General features: G+C 42.5%; 1 protein-coding gene across 10 annotated transcripts in view; it reads left to right on the forward strand.

Moving 5' to 3' along the window:
• The window catches only part of ARHGAP44 (Rho GTPase activating protein 44), a 134,398-nt gene that overhangs the window by 9,475 nt on the left and 107,871 nt on the right, over positions 1 to 17,052 (forward strand). Inside the window, exon 1 of one of the 10 annotated variants that reach the window (XM_073682448.1) lies at positions 1,272 to 1,305. The exons of the other annotated variants lie outside the window; for them this stretch is intronic. The gene's annotated coding sequence lies outside the window, so the exon portion shown is untranslated. Of the gene's footprint in view, positions 1 to 1,271; positions 1,306 to 17,052 lie in introns of those variants that run through there. 10 annotated transcript variants of the gene reach the window in all.

The following is a 17,052-nucleotide window of genomic DNA, read 5'->3' on the forward strand; positions in this document are numbered from 1 at the left end:
ACAAGCAGAAGAGACTTGTTTGGTTTAAGAACACAAGGAATGGACATTAGACCATTGGAAATCTGTGCTTTGGTGTGATGAGTCCAAATTTGAGATCTTTGGTTCCAACCACCGCGTCTTTGTGCGACGCAGAAAAGGTGAACGGATGGACTCTACATGCCTGGTTCCCACCGTGAAGCATGGAGGAGGAGGTGTGATGGTGTGGGGGTGCTTTGCTGGTGACACTGTTGGGGATTTATTCAAAAATGAAGGCATACTGAACGAGCATGGCTACCACAGCATCTTGCAGTGGCATGCTATTCCATCCGGTTTGCGTTTAGTTGGACCATCATTTATTTTTCATCAGGACAATGACCCCAAGCACACCTCCAGGCTGTGTAAGGGCTATTTGACCAAGAAGGAGAGTGATGGGGTGCTACGCCAGATGACCTGGCCTCTACAGTCACCAGACCTGAACCCAATCGAGATGGTTTGGGGTGAGCTGGACCGCAGAGTGAAGGCAAAAGGGCCAACAAATGCTAAGCATTTCTGGGAACTCCTTCAAGATTGTTGGAAGACCATTTCCGGTGACTACCTCTTGAAGCTCATCAAGAGAATGCCAAGAGTGTGCAAAGCAGTCATCAAAGCAAAAGGTGGCTACTTTGAAGAACCTAGAATATAAGACATATTTTCAGTTGTTTCACACTTTTTTGTTAAGTATATAATTCCACATGTGTTAATTCATAGTTTTGATGCCTTCAATGTGAATGTACAATTTTCATAGTCATGAAAATACAGAAAAATGTTTAAATGAGAAGGTGTGTTCAAACTTTTGGTCTGTACTGTATGTACTCAGTGGCTGCACAAATTGTTCTACTAAACATGTTGCAGAGATGGATATATTCTTTAAAAGTTATACTATGTAGAATAAGCTTTTGGTGACGTCTACTATTCAGTACTTTTGGGGGATATCAGAATTGAAGAAGAACCAGATACGAAAATTCAGAGCCCAAAATAACATTTCTTTTAGTCCTTTTAAAGCATAGTAACATTTTCCATGTTTTGAAGCCTCTCGTTTGTGCCCCTGGCATATGAGAAGCACCATGTTGATTTAATTAGCATAACGATGCATATTCAAGCTTAATTTATGCTTGATGATGAGCCGGTTTCCTTGGAGCGTTCATTCACACTGGACGCGCTGTCACTCATAGACGAAGACCTGTTTAGTAAAGTAAGAATGAATTGTCTTCTGCGCTCCATACAATGATCTCATTGTCTTTTATCAGGTGGGAAGTGTCCAGGGTGGTCTCCAACCAACAGAAGACGGTAAATGACTGACTCTAATTTCTCGTGAATTCTTCATCCTGGGGCCTTTGAAATACTGATTCAGTTTAACATCCAGAGCTGCATTCATAATGCTGCTTCCTTCATGTTAGCTCTCAGGCTATAAGTCACCATACTTTGCTCTAAGCTCCATTCTTTCTCTTTGTGGAGGTTCTAGATTTGCTTTTTATGTCCAAAAAACTATATAGAATTGAAGTATTATGTTTTCACTGTAAAGAGGGACTCCACTTCTCATAGTCACTCGTCCACTCACCTATAGGCTGACAATGAGCTGAGCCACTTCACATACCCACACCACAGTTCCTACTGCCACCACTCGCCGTTTTGATAGGTCAGCACGCGCCTTCCGTGGGTAACATAGTAGTACCCTGCTTGCACTCTGGCATACACAGGGTGATACAACCAAGCTATCTTTTCTCTCTTCGTGGTTGTGGGTACATTTAGAGCAGCTATACTTTCCCTCTTTGTAGTTGTGGGTACGTTTAGAGCAGCAAGGAACAATCGTATTAAATTTTATATTTAATATAAGAAAAAAAAGTACAGTGCTTTTAAAGTTACAAAAAGATGAAATAACAAAAAGACAAACACTCAAGGCAAAAGCAGTACAAACATAAAAAGCATAAAATGTAGAAACATCTTACGGATTGGGTTTGTGAGCGCTTCTTCAGAGGGGTTACCCCTGAAATTTGAACATATCTACAATTCATTTTGTCTCTCCTTAGACTGATGAAAGAATTTTTCCTGGATGAGCAATTTTAAAGGGTCCTTTCACCACCCCTCACCACTGTTCCTGGTTTAATGAGAGGACGATGGCTAATTGTATGCAAGAAAAAATGGGTGCTCGATATACCGTAATTAATTCATGTCATTTTTTCACACAGGAACCTCCTAGTGAAATAATATGACAGCCATATATATGAGCATACTTTCACCATCCTAAACATACCGAAACTCCTGGTGCTTAGAACCACAGAATCAGTTACGTCCCCTGATCACAGATATATCTGTGGATGTTGTTGACATCAGATTATTACAGATATGGCATGGAAATAATGCATTTCCATTGTGCCATATGATGTCCCCGGTATGGGCTGGAGACTTTCAGTCTAACCATTTTTCCTCTTTGCTAGTGAGGAAATACAAGGGAGAATTTGGTTTTCTTGTAGACCGGCTGACTTCTAGCCAGTTTAATTTTCTAGTCACAGAAGAGATGCTGCCAGGTTTCCAGTGATATCTGATTTTTTTTTGTCTAATCCATAACCACAACCCAAAACAACCATATAGCAATATTATGTAAATTTCGGTGGCAGTATAATCTGGCCATTATTATATGTTCACGGCAGAGATGAGCAAAAATATTTGTTTTGCCCTTGATTATCATCCAGTTCGGTCCTCTGTGGCAGTCGGTCCAGGGCAGCGTTCACTTCTGTACCTGCAATACTCTCATTACGTCACAGGGGGCTAGTAAGCGGCAGAGGTGCCCAGGATACCAGGCAGAAGATTGCCTTACAGAAGTGAACACTACCGGCTGCCATGGAGGATGACATCTTTTTGCTCATCTTTAGTTCATGGTACTTTTATGTTAACACTTTATGTTTTCATTATATGGGCATTTTTGGGGTAATTCTGTGTTTTCACCATTTAGCCCTGTTATGTACGCACTATAGATCCATTTTATTTAGCCACAGGTATGTGACCACTTTATGGGTATTAATGCCGTGTGATTACCTTTGCACTGTAAGCAGTTTTATTTAGCCACTGCTATGTGTTGACTATATGGCACTCTTATGTTCACACTATATAGCTGAATTATATGGGCTGTGTGTGGCACTTTTATGCCTTCACCATATGGCAGGATTATAATATGTGTTTACTGGATGGAAATCTTATGTTAACACAATATGGCTCTATTACTGTGTGGAAATTTTAGGTGATCACTATATCACCCTTTTTAAGTGTGCACTATATATAGCTTTGTTATTTATACACTTTTATGTATTCACTATATGTTCACCCTTTATGGCTGTATTAAGTCGGCATATTTTGGCAATGATATGTGTTCACCTTAGCACTGTATAGCAGTTTTATTTAGCTAATGTCTATATTCTCCCTTTGTGGCTATATTATGTGAGCCGTATTATGTATTCACTTTATAATACCTAAGTATTATAGGGTAGTATTATCTGTTTCCTGTTACGTGTTCACTGCATGGCACTATTATGTTCACACTCTATGGCTGTATTATATGTGCAGTATATGGATATGTTATGTGTGTTTTGTGTAATGCTATTACTTAAAGGGTTTTTCAAAAAGATAATAAGTTATCCCCAATCCATAGGATAGGGAATAATTTAAAACAGGGCTAATTATTGGGGCCTGCAGAGTCCCATCTTGAATGGAGCGAAGTTGCATATTCTCAACCTCCACTCCATTCATTCTATAGGACTGCCATGGACAGTGCTTCAATATTTCCATCAGTCCCATAGAGATTGAATGGATATATATGGCAATATTATCTGGCCCTGTTATGCGTTCACTGTATGGTAGTCTTGGGTTCACACTTTACGACATTAGTATGTTGGTAGTGTGGGACATCATGACTTCCCCACGTAGCACTAATATATAGTACTATATAGCGCTTATATGTAATCATTATTTGGCAGTATGATTCCGCCACTACATGGCAGTCTTATTGTATGTTCACGCTTTATGACTTTGCTATGTTGGCAGTATGTGAATATATGTTCACCACGTAGCACTACACTTTAAAGACTATGTGGCGGTATTATTTAGGTAATGTGTGAACGTCCTTCATCCCAGCCACTATAAAGCTCGAGTCCTGTACAATTATTCTCGATAACATTTAGGGACGTGTTTAAGAAAAATCCTCTCCACGTTTCCTCTTCGGAGCCGGGGATCGTTTGTCCATCGTTCTGACGTTTGTGCGAGTCAGGCCCAGCATCAGCTGGAGAGAAGAGATGGGCGAGCGGATACACCCCAGGGGAATAGTGGAGTCTAAAATGATCATGAGACCGCTCTGATCTCACTCTGCGGCAGGGAGGGGGCTTCATACAGCGAGGAGGGGTGTCAGGTCGAGGAGATGTGGACAATACAGCCCGCTCAGCACATTACATCAGCGCATTAATTACTGTATATACACCTCATGCTCCATATATACCGTGATCATCTGTATAATGTGCTGCTGAGCTGTGTATCTAAGTCTGTTATCTATGTAATGTACTCCTGAGCTGTGTATCTAATCCTATTATCTGTATAATGTGCTGCTGAGCTGTGTATCTAATCCTATTATCTGTATAATGTGCTGCTGAGCTCTGTATGTAATCCTATTATATGTATAATGTGCTGCTGAGCTGTGTATCTAATCCTATTATCTGTATAATGAGCTGCTGAGCTGTGTATCTAAGTCTATTATCTGCATAATGTGCTGATGAGCTGTGTATCTAACCCTATTATTAGTGTAATGTGCTGCTGAGCTGTGTATCTAAGTCTATTATGTATGTAATGTACTCCTGAGCTGTGTATCTAACCCTATTATCTGTATAATGTGCTGCTGAGCTGTGTATCTAAGTCTATTATCTATGTAATGTACTCCTGAGCTGTGTATCTAATCCTATTATCTGTATAATGTGCTGCTGAGCTGTGTATCTAATCCTATTATCTGTATAATGTGCTGCTGAGCTCTGTATGTAATCCTATTATATGTATAATATGCTGCTGAGCTGTGTATCTAATCCTATTATCTGCATAATGTGCTGCTGAGCTGTGTATCTAATCCTATTATATGTATAATGTGCTGCTGAGCTCTGTATGTAATCCTATTATATGTATAATATGCTGCTGAGCTGTGTATCTAATCCTATTATCTGTATAATGTGCTGCTGAGCTGTGTATCTAAGTCTATTATCTGTATGATGTGCTGCTGAGCTGTGTATCTAACCCTATTATTAGTGTAATGTGCTGCTGATCTGTGTATCTAAGTCTAATATCTATATATTGTGCTACTGAGTTGTGTATCTAACAGGAGCCACATGTAGCATTCGGGGTCCTCCCCTGTAATGATACAGATAGGCCGGGCCCACCACCGCCACCACCGCAGGATCCTTTTTACAGAGCGGCTCTCCGTTCTTGCTCGCGGTCCCGCGGGGGTGGTCCTTCCTCTATATTGTGACCAGGGACATCCCCTTTAAGTGTTTTGCAATTGGCCACTCAGGGAATTTCTTCTTCTTCTTCTGCAGCCGGACCCCTCGATGTGATTTCAGGGCCCCCCAGCAGCAGCAGGCTGAGGCTCGGCCGGGGTCTGGTGTCAGTAGATGTAGTGGGAGCTGCCTGTGTGTTGCTTTGTAGTGATTTGGTCACGCCTGTGCTGTAGATTTCGGGACTGATTGTAATCTCCCGCTTCTCATCTCATCCTCTGGAGATGAGTATAGTAGCAGCGACATCACACGACGCCGGCATTATATCCTGGGCGCTATTGTATGGGAATAGGAGGGAGTGGGGTGCGAGAGTTCACCTGAGGAGACGAGAACCATCACCTTTACTGTAGAGACAGCCTGACAGTAGTGTGGTATAGATACGGGGGTGACGGAGGGAGATCAGGGTAGGGGGATAGAGATGACGACCAGGCCTGTCCTACTGACTACGGAGCTGGGAAGGTATAAGATAGCCAAAGGATTAATGGGGTCCGACCTCTGGGATCCCCCATTAAATATGAAAAGGGTCATACAGTCTGCTGTCCAGGGTATCAGTACTGTTTTGTTGAGGTGGGGTATCATGTGTGAAACTGCTGAGCTTCAGTATCTAATCCTACCATGTGGGATACTATCTGCTGACCCATGTATCTAAACTTATCATGTGTAATGCTGTCTTCTCAGCTGAGGAATCTAAACCTATGTGTGACACTGTCCTTTAAGCTCACGTATCTAAGCCTATTGTGTGGTACTGTCTACTGAGCTATGTTTCTAAATTTATGTGTAACACTGTCCTTAAAGCCGAGGTATCTAAGCCTATTGTGTGATACTGTCTACTGAGCTGAGTGTCTAAACTTATATGTGACATTGTCCTTTAAGCTGAAGTATCTAAGCCTATTGTGTGATACTGTTTACTGAGCTGCATTTCTAAATTTCTGTGTGACACTGTCCTTTAAGCCAAGGTACTGTATCTAAGCCTATTGTGTGGTCATGTCTGCGGCTTTGGTATCTGTCTGGTATTGGAGCTGGGTCCGATAATGTTGTATAGGTCTGAGCTGCAGTACCAGGCAGAGCCCATACATAAGTCCGTATTACAAGTGTGTCCAGCCATCCCAATTTGTTCAGGTCGTCTCATCCCTTTTAAGAATGGCAGGTCATTGAAACAGTATGGCGGTAAAGTTCCCACTGTTGCGTCCATTAGTTTTGATTTAAAAGGGCACCACAGAGATGCCATACCTCGTTTTCACGGTGTATAGCAATGTGCTTGTCGCCCCTAATAAGCTGATTGGAGGTGGACAGATATGGTCAGTCACTCTCCCCACAGCCTTGTATCTGCATAGTTCTCTGATCAGTGCAGAGAAGCCATTAGAAATTGCTTTCAAGGGAAATAAGATGGAGCTATAGTGTCAGCTGCCAGAAGGGGAAGGAGACTGATTCTGTTTAGAGCCATCCCCAAGCAGTACAGGAGTGAATGATTGTCCGGTAGAAGAGCTTCTGGAATAGCATAGTTATATAGCCAAAAAGATTCCTTTTGGTGGTGAAGTAAATTGGGATTTTTTGTTGGCAGCCAGTGGGGGAAAGAATCGGATTCTCTCCAGAGCCCACCCAAGCAGCAGACCATCCAATAGAAATGTCTTTCTGACCTGCTTGTCTGGAAAGGATGAGAGCTTCTGTAGTAGCATAACAGTATAGCCACTAATACTGTTTCTCCAGAGTAAGTAAAAATAGATCATATTGACAGATTCAAGAGTGGGAAGGAGACTGATTCTGTCCAGAGCATACCCCCAGCAAAATAACCATTGGAAGTAGCTTCCTGCCCTTCTGATCAGCAAAGAAGGAGAGCTTCTGATGTAGCATACCAGCATACCTAAGAATACTGCTTCTACAGGGTAAGTAAAAATAAATCATATTGTCAGTTGCAAGAGGGGGAAGGAGACTGATGCTGTCTAGAGCACGTCGCCAGCAGCTGAACAGCCATTAGAAATAGCTTTTTGCCCTGCTGATCTGTAAAGGAGCAGAGCCTCCGAAGTAGTATAACAGTATAACTAAGAAGACTGCTTCTATAGTGTAAGTAATAAGAGGGCATACTGTCAGCTGCAAGAGGGGGAAGAAGAGTGATTCTGTCCAGCACCTGCTGCAGAACAGAAATTAGAAGTATCTTTCTGCCCTTCTGATCAGCAAAGGAGCAGAGCTTCTGACATAGCATAGCAGTATAGCTAAGAATACTGCTTCTACAGGGTAAGTAAAAATAAATCATATTGTCAGTTGCAAGAGGGGGAATGAGACTGATGCTGTCAAGAGCCTGTCGCCAGCAGCTGAACAGCCATTAGAAATAGCTTTTTGCCCTGCTGATCTGTAAAGGAGCAGAGCCTCTGAAGTAGTATAACAGTATAACTAAGAAGACTACTTCTATAGTGTAAGTAATAAGAGAGCATACCATCAGCTGCAAGAGGGGGAAGAAGAGTGATTCTGTCCAGCACCTGCTGCAGAACAGAAATTAGATCTGTTAAATCTGTACTGCTTGTCAGGAAACAAGAAGTCTCCTTGTGATTTCTCAGCAATATAGCTGAGAAGACTTCTACTGTAGGAGAAATAAGATGGCTGTATATTGCCAGAGGGAGAAGACTGATAATATCCAGAGTCCTCTCCCAGTAGCTTTGAGGTGTGGTAAATGATGAAAAAAATATTTTTTTATGGTAGAAACAGTTGGTATGAAAATGATTGTTGGTACAGCCCTATTAATGCCACATTAATGCGGGTATGACAGTGGGGGAACGGTGTTAATTGGATTTGTGTCTCATGCGTAATGTGACTTGTAGTTCTACAACTGCTGGGAACACTTCCAGTACCACAATGGCTCGGGTGACTGCTTGCTTGGACTTGTAGTTTTACAGCAGCTGTAGAGAGCATGTTGGTGGTTGTAGTTCTTCAATGATATTGGATTACAACCTTGGGTTATTCTCCTCTTTTCTGCATGCGTAGACGCAAAACAATAAAAATGGGATTTTCTTCCTCCTCCACGCCCTCTGGCCCCCTCCATTCATGCCCTTGTTCCCACCTTGCACACTCCAGTCTCTTCTTACCTCACTGCCCCTCTCCTCCTGCCTCCGTCTTTCCCTGTGTTACCTGCCGCCATGCCCCCCATTCCCCTCCTGCCTTCTTCTCCACGTCACGGTATATTATAAAATAAAATGTATCGCCCTCTTTTGTCTCAATTCACCTCATCCCAGCAAGCAGCTCTCCGCGTCTCTCCCATCGCCTCTTGTTACTGCGCCTCTCCATTTTCTCACCCCTCCCACAGTCTCCATGGATACCGTACGGGAGGCTGATATGGCCTCCATGATGGGTTACCGTGGAGACAGGAGGAAGGATGCTGTAGGCCCACGTCCTGCTATGAGACTAAAACGTAATATCCCACGCGTTTCTCGGCCACAGAACATTTCACACTCAGTGTCAATAGCTACAAGCCTTCACGTGTAGAGTACGCTACTAGTAATGCCACATGGCCTCATGGATCGGACTTCATTCTCCAGCACATCCCACAGATGATCGATCAGATTGAGATCTGTGAATTGTGAGACAAGGCATCACCTTGATCTCTCTCCAATGTTCCTGAGATCTTTCCTGACCGACCATTATCCACTGCCATTAGAGAATCCCACTGCCAGGATGGGGGCACTGAACAGTGGTTATGTTGGTGTACATGTCACATCCACATGATGCCAGGACCAAGAGTTTCCATGGGCACGGTGACTTTTCTGTGGGTACACAAAGTATGATGTTCTGTGTGTTCAGACCCCTTTCTGTCATGGTCATCTGTACATTTAGGAGCAGTTTGGGGTACAGTACTTCTCCATTGGGATCAGACCAGAAGGGCACCTTCACACCATCAATGAAATCTGAATTTTGATGACTCTCTTGATTGCTCACTTTTTGCCCTTTTGTGACTTTGCTTTCAGGAAGTACTAATCACTACATATCTGAAACACCCCACAAGACCTGCCGTATACTGGGAACACTGCTCAAGACCTGCCATATACCGGGAACACCCCACAAAACCTCCCGTCTACCGGCAACACCCCGCAAGTCCTGCCGTCTACCGGGAACACCCCGCAAGTCCTGCCGTCTTCCGGGAACACCCCGCAAGTCCTGCCGTCTTCCGGGAACACCCCGCAAGTCCTGCCTTCTACCGGGAACACCCCACAAAACTTGCTGTCTACCAGGAACACCCCACAAAACTTGCTGTCTACCAGGAACACCCTGCAAGACCTGCCGTCTACCGGGATCAGCCCACAAAACCTGCTATGTACTGAAAACGCCCCTCAGAACCTGCCCAATACTGGGAACACCCGACTAGACCTGTCGTGTACAAGTTCCCAGTATAAGGCAAGTCTTGTGGGGTGTTCGCGGTATACAGAAGGTTTTGCGGGATGTCTTATATATAGCAGGTCTTATTGGATGTTCCCAGTACAAGGCAGCACTTGTGGGGTGTTCACGATATACGTCAGTTCTTGTGGAGAGTTCCCAGTATACGGCAGGTTTTTGGGGTCTTCCCCATATACTGAAGGTCTTGTGCGGTGTTCCCGGCATATATCAGGTCTTGTGGGGTGTTTCCGGAATACACAGGTCTTGTAGGGTGTTTCTGGTATACGGCGGGTCTTTTTAGGCATTTCTGGTACAATTCAGGTCTTGTGGGGGGTTTCCAGATATATGGCAGTCATGTGGATGTTCTAGGTATACGGCAAGTCTTGTGGGGTGTTCCGTGTATACGGCAGGTCTTGTGGAGTGTTCCCTGTATACTGCAGTCATGTGGGTGTCCTGGGTATACGGCAGATCTTGTGGGGTGTTCCTAATCTGTAGTGTTTAGCACCTACTGAAGTTGGTCCCAGAAGGGAAACCATTGATCCAGCAGTATGGTCATTGACTTTCAAAGTTCATTGATGCCCATGGGGTTCGATCACAAAGGAGAACAACTGTGCCCCAATTTACTGACAAAAGTACGCTGGCTATGACACAAAAGGTGTCACAAAACCTGCCGTATACTGTGAACATCTCACAAGACCTGGACTTTTAGAGATGTAGACCTAGTCATTTAGACACCAGCTTGGCACTCGTCAGATCTCTGATGGGTGGCAGTAGTCATTATCCGCCTTGTATGGCACAGTTCTCTCCCAAAAAAGTTTTGTAGCCATCATTTTTGTTATCACGTCAGTGTTTTTCTCCCAGAGGAAACAAAGAACCCAACAGAGACAGCCGGGATGTAGAATCTGCTTGTAGCTGCTGCGCTGAGTTGTACGACCGACTACTGACACCAGGAAATTGTCTGGGAACAATTAGAAAAATGTTGGCAAATTGCTGACTGGTCCAGTGACGTTGCTAATACTTTCATGATACGGGGTTCACTCTCAGCATAATGAGATTAGTGTGGAGCAGAAACTGCTGCAAACCTCCTTTCTAAGGCTGGGTATTATTGCTGCGCAGGCTTCCTGTCAGTGGCCACAGTGCTTCTTGCTTAACAGCAAACACTGCCATAAATCAAACCACTATATAATGGAGTGCTTTCCGAAAATTATGTCTAATTGCTTTCCTTTCTCTTTTAACCCTTGGAAGATAATAGCTCTAAAAGTATTAAGAGCCACTTAAAGTTATAGTAGTTTTATTCGTGTATATAAGGACGGTGTTATAGAAATTATATTCCTGTACATAGGGGGCAGTACTATAGTAGTTATATTCTTGTACATAGGGGCAGTATTATAGTAGTTATATTCTTGTACATAGGGGCAGTATTATAGTAGTTATATTCTTGTACATAGGGGCAGTATTATAGTAGTTATATTCTTGTACATAGGAGCAGTATTATAGTAGTTATATTCTTGTACATGAGGGGCAGTGTTATAGTAGTTATATTCTTGTACATAGGAGCAGTATTATAGTAGTTATATTCTTGAACATAGGAGCAGTATTATAGTAGTTATATTCTTGTACATAGGAGCAGTATTATAGTAGTTATATTCTTGTACATAGGAGCAGTATTATAGTAGTTATATTCTTGTACATAGGGGGCAGTATTATAGCAGTTATATTCTTGTACATGGGGGCAGTATTATAGTAGTTATATTCTTGTACATAGGTGGCAGTATTATAGTAGTTATCTAATTGTATATAGGGGCAGTATTATAGTAGTTATATTCTTGTATATAGGAGCATTATTATAGTTGTTATATTATTGTACGTACGTGGCAGTATTCTAGTAGTTATATTCTTGTATATAGGAGCAGTATTATAGTAGCTATATTCTTGTACATAGGTGGCAGTATTATAGTAGTTATATTTTTGTATATAGGGGCAGTATTATAGTAGTTCTATTCTTGTACACAGAGGGCAGTATTATAGTAGTTATATTCTTGTACATTGAGGGCAGTATAATAGTTGTATTCTTGTAGATAGAGGACAGTATTACAGTAGTTATATTCCTGTACATATGGACAGTATTATTGTAGTTATATTTTCGTATATGGGAGGGCTGTATATTCTGATGAATATATAGTACCAGTCAAAAGTTTGGAGACCCCTGTTTCTGCAATGCTTTTCCTTTTTCTTATTGGAATGTGAACATTGTAGAACCAGACTAAAGACAGCAAAGCATGAAAGAAGACATATGGAAACAAAGAGTAAAGAAACAAGTATGTAACAAGTCAGAATATGTGTTAAACCTTAAATTCCTCAAAGTCTCCCTTTTTACTCAGATGATAGTTTTATACCCTCTTGGCGTTCTTTCCAGCAGCTTCACCAGGTCATCACCTGGAATGGCCTCCAATGAACAGGTCCCCTTGTAAAAAATTAATTTGTGAAATCATCGACTTTTCCACCATCAGGTGTGTTTTTCAGAGGCTGAGTAGGTAGAAAGCTCTATATAGTGCTGAGCCCTATTCCACAACTGTTCTAAGCCAGAATATGGTAAAAAACACTCTACGAAGTTAAGGGAAACAAAAGTTCATCATTAGTTTAAGACATGAAGGTTAGTCAATCCTAAAAAATTGCTAGAACCTTGAAGATATCTTCAAATGTAGTAATGATAACCAAGAATCGTATCGATGAAACTGGCTCTCATGAGGACCACCCCAGGAAAGGAAGACCTCTGCTGCAGAGGATAAGTGCATCAGTTACCTGCCCCAGAAACTGCAAATTGTCAGCACCTCAAATCACAACCTTCATAAATGATGCACAGACATGAAGCAGCTGACACATCTCAACATCAGTTGCCCCGATGAGACTGCGAGAAGTGGCCTAAATGGTCAAATTGCTGCAAAAAAACACTACTGAGGACCGCAAACAAGAAGAGACTTATTTAAGCCAAACATCACAAGGAATGAAAATTAGATCAGTGGAAATTTGTATCATGGTCTGAGGAGTGAAAATTTTTGTTACCAACCACGTCTGTGGAAACTGAGAAACGGTGAACGGATGGTTTCTACATGTGTGATGCCCACCATGAAACATGGAGGGGAGGTGTGATGGTATGGGGAGTGCTTTGCTGGTTACTCTGTTGGTGATTTATTCCACATTACCCAGAATGGCCACCACAGCGTTCTGCAGTGATGACATCCCATCTGGTGTACACTTAGTGGGACCATTATTTGTGCTGAAGCAAGACATTGACCCAAAACACCTCCAGGCTATGTGAGGGCTTTTTGACCAAGAAGGAAAAATGTCATGGCATCCACAATCACGCGACCTCAACCCAATGGAGATGGTTTGGGATGAGTTGGAGTGAAGGAAAAACAGCAACAAGTGCTCAGCACCTCTGGGAACTTAGACTGTTGAAATTCATTCCTGGTGACGACCTGATGAATCTACTGGAGAGAAAGGTGATGTAAAGTCATCATCAGAGTAAAATGGGGAACTCTGAGGAATCTAAGGTGTAACACATATTCTGGTTTGTTTCACGCGTGTTCCTTTACTCCATGTTTCTATATGCGTTCCTCATGGTTTTGCTGCCTTTTGTCTGAATCTATAATGTGCACCTTCCAATAAGTACAAGGAAAACCATTACATGAACAGCTGCTGGTGACTGCAGGAGACTATCTATGATTTCTTGAAAACTACTTGAAGACATGCAGTAAGTGAGACTCTGCTGGTATCAGGGTCTCTACTACTGAGTCACTACTTTCTGCACATTTACCCGATCGGACCAAATTTAGCAATTGCTCGTGTACAACCAATCCAAATTCAGTGTTAGTCCTGTAAGTAACATTTCATTTTTCAGAGCAAGGGGGAAGAATTATTGGAGACATTAAACTTTTAGTATACATTAGATTTACTTTATTTTCTGAAAATAATGTCAGCGGAGTCCCAGAATTCAGGTCACATGTAATTTATACTCCTCGCTGGAGACAGGTCCCACAGGTTCTCAACTCCACCAAGTCCATGAATAGAAGGATAAGATGATCCCTTCTCCTATTGTCTGCAGTACTATACAGCACCCCACCTGTTCTCCATCGCCCCATATAATGCGCTGCTGACATCTTAACACCTCTTAAAGGGTAATTCCTCTCCTCTACAAAATTCACACTGAGCGTGGAGCAGCAGCTGAATATTATTAATCTTTGCATAATGCAATGCTAGACAATGTTGCAATAAGCTTTCTGCGCCAATTCCTAGGTTTTTAAGATCTCTGCTTGCTGGAATTCAAAAGGCATTTCCACTGCTTACTCCCTGGAGATGTGATGGGCGCAGGTGTAGGATGGCTTGTAGTCCGAGTATGTGCATTATCTTGTATTAGTCACCCACATCACAGGAGCAGGACTATGGGAGGAGATGTTGAACCTTCCAAATAAATGCCGGCAAACAAACATCTGAAAAATATTTTAAAAACATAGTTCAACTTTGAATTGTACAAGCATAGCATTTATTTTCTAAATTTGTAAAATCCTCCCCAAAGTTATATTATTCGGCCCAGATCTACATTCCTGGAGATGTATTATAATCCATTTATGTAAGAAGTCTTGACACTGACTCCAGGTCTTTCTACACTTGGCCTACTTTCATTCTCCCTTCGTGCCGTACACAGCCTTCACAACGGTTAGCAACTCACTGACCTTGGATCTGCAATCAACTAACCTTGTTATCCCACAGCCTTGTGGTGATTCTGGTATAACCTGGGTATCCTCTGCATATAATTATATATGTACAGCTGGTATAACCTGGGTATCCTCTGTATATAATTATATATGTACAGCTGATATAACCTGGGTATCCACTGTATATAATTATATATGCACAGCTGGTATAACCTGGGTATCCTCTGTATATAATTATATATGTACAGCTGGTATAACCTGGGTATCCTCTGTATATAATTATATATGTACAGCTGGTATAACCTGGGTATCCTCTGTATATAATTATATATGTACAGCTGGTATAACCTGGATATCCTCTGTATATAATTATATATGCACAGCTGGTATAACCTGGGTATCCTCTGTATATAATAATTATATATGTACAGCTGGGATAACCTGGGTATCCTCTGTTTATAATTTTATAGATACAGCTGGTATAAGCTGGGTATCCTTTGTATATAATAATTATATATGTACAGCTGGTATAACCTGAGTATCCTCTGTATATAATTAGCTATATATTGTAAGGCAGCGCTAGTCATCAAGCTGGGGGACACTCGCTTCACCGGGTCAATTAAAGCACACCAGGCAACACCTTTCCGGTATTTCACAATCCAGCAGTTTATTATTTATCATAAACCGCTCATAACCGAGTCCATCTCAGTGGCTCGCTGACATATTACACATATGATGTCCAAGAGCCTTTCCAGTGACAGATATGTCCACTTGGCTCCAGATACAGCCTTCAGCAAGGTAACAATATAAATGTCCACATCAATCAGTGTTTTTCGCTTTGCCGGGTTTTAGCTGCTTCAGGTTTGTTCTGCCACAGCTATGGCTTTACGGCTTCCCAGATGGGGGTCTCCTGCCCTCGTACCTTCAAAGGCTACTGGTATGTTTACACACCTAACATCCAGCCTCTGCCTTCCAGGACTCTTGTCTTCCAAGCCTCTTGCCCTCCAAGGCTACTGGGATCGCTTACACATAAGGATCCAGCCTCTGCCTTTCAGACTTCACCAGGCTTCACTAAGCCTCACTAGGCCTCACACTCTAACGGTGTCCCACACAGGGAACAGGCCTCACGCCTTTCACACACCTGTTTCAAAACTACCAGGGTTTATATATCTTCCAGTGCACACAGGCCCTGTGCTGATGTCACAGTCATGTGATCAGACCTTCTGTGTGCACAGGATCTGTGCTGATGTCACAGTCATGTGATCAGTCACCTGAGGGGGAGGTACATGGTCAGCCAAAACACACCCTGGACCATTACAGTAATGCCGCAAGCCGCTGCATTACAATATGTACAGCTGGTATAACCTGGGTATCCTCTGTATATAATTATATACAGTGGGGAAAAAAGTATTTAGTCAGCTACCAATTGTGCAAGTTCTCCCACTTAAAAAGATGAGAGAGGCCTGTAATTGACATCATAGGTAGACCTCAACTATGAGAGGCAAAATGAGAAAACAAATCCTGAAAATCACATTGTCTGATTTGGAAAATATTTTTTTTTCAAATTTTGGTGGAAAAAAAGTATTTGGTCAATTACAAACAAGCAAGATTTCTGGCTCTCACAGACCTGTAACTTCTAAGAGGTTCCTCTGTCCTCCACTCATTACCTGTAGTACTGGCACCTGTTTGAACTTGTTATCAGTATAAAAGACACCTGTCCGCAACCTCAAACAGTCACACTCCATGCTCTACTATGGTGAAGACCAAAGAGCTTTCGAAGGACACCAGAAACAAAATTGTAGCCCTGCACCAGGCTGGGAAGACTGAATCTGCAATGGGCTAGCAGATTGGTGTGAAGAAATCAACTGTGGGTTCAATAATTAGAAAATGGAACGCATACAAGACCACTAATAATGTTCCTCGATCTGGGGCTCCACACAAGATTTCACCTCGTGGGGTCAAAATGATCTCAAGAACGGTGAGCAAAAATCCCAGAACCAAACGGGGGGACCTAGTGAATGACCTGCAGAGAGCTGGGACCAACGTTACACAGGCTACCATCAGTAACACACTACGCCGCCAGGGACTCAGATCCTGTAGTGCCAGACGTGTCCCCCTGCTTAAGCCATTACATGTCCGGGCCCGTCTAAAGTTTGCTAGAGAGCATTTGGATGATCCAGAAGAGTATTGGGAGAATGTCATTTGGTCACATGAAACCAAAGTAGAACTGTTTGATAGAAACACAACTCATCATGTTTGGAGGAGAAAGAATACTGAATTGCATCGAAAGAACACCATACCTACTGTGAAGCATGGGGGTGGCAACATCATGCTTTGGGGTTGTTTCTCTGCCAAGGGACCTGGACGACTGATCCGTGTACATGAAGGAATGAATGGGGCCATGTATCGTGAGATTTTGAGTGCAAAACTCCTTCCATCAG

Source organism: Phyllobates terribilis, unplaced genomic scaffold (genome assembly GCF_046119375.1).
Source record: "Phyllobates terribilis strain yellow unplaced genomic scaffold, ASM4611937v1 Scaffold_5__5_contigs__length_657084704, whole genome shotgun sequence".
NCBI classification, from domain to species: Eukaryota; Metazoa; Chordata; class Amphibia; order Anura; family Dendrobatidae; genus Phyllobates; species Phyllobates terribilis.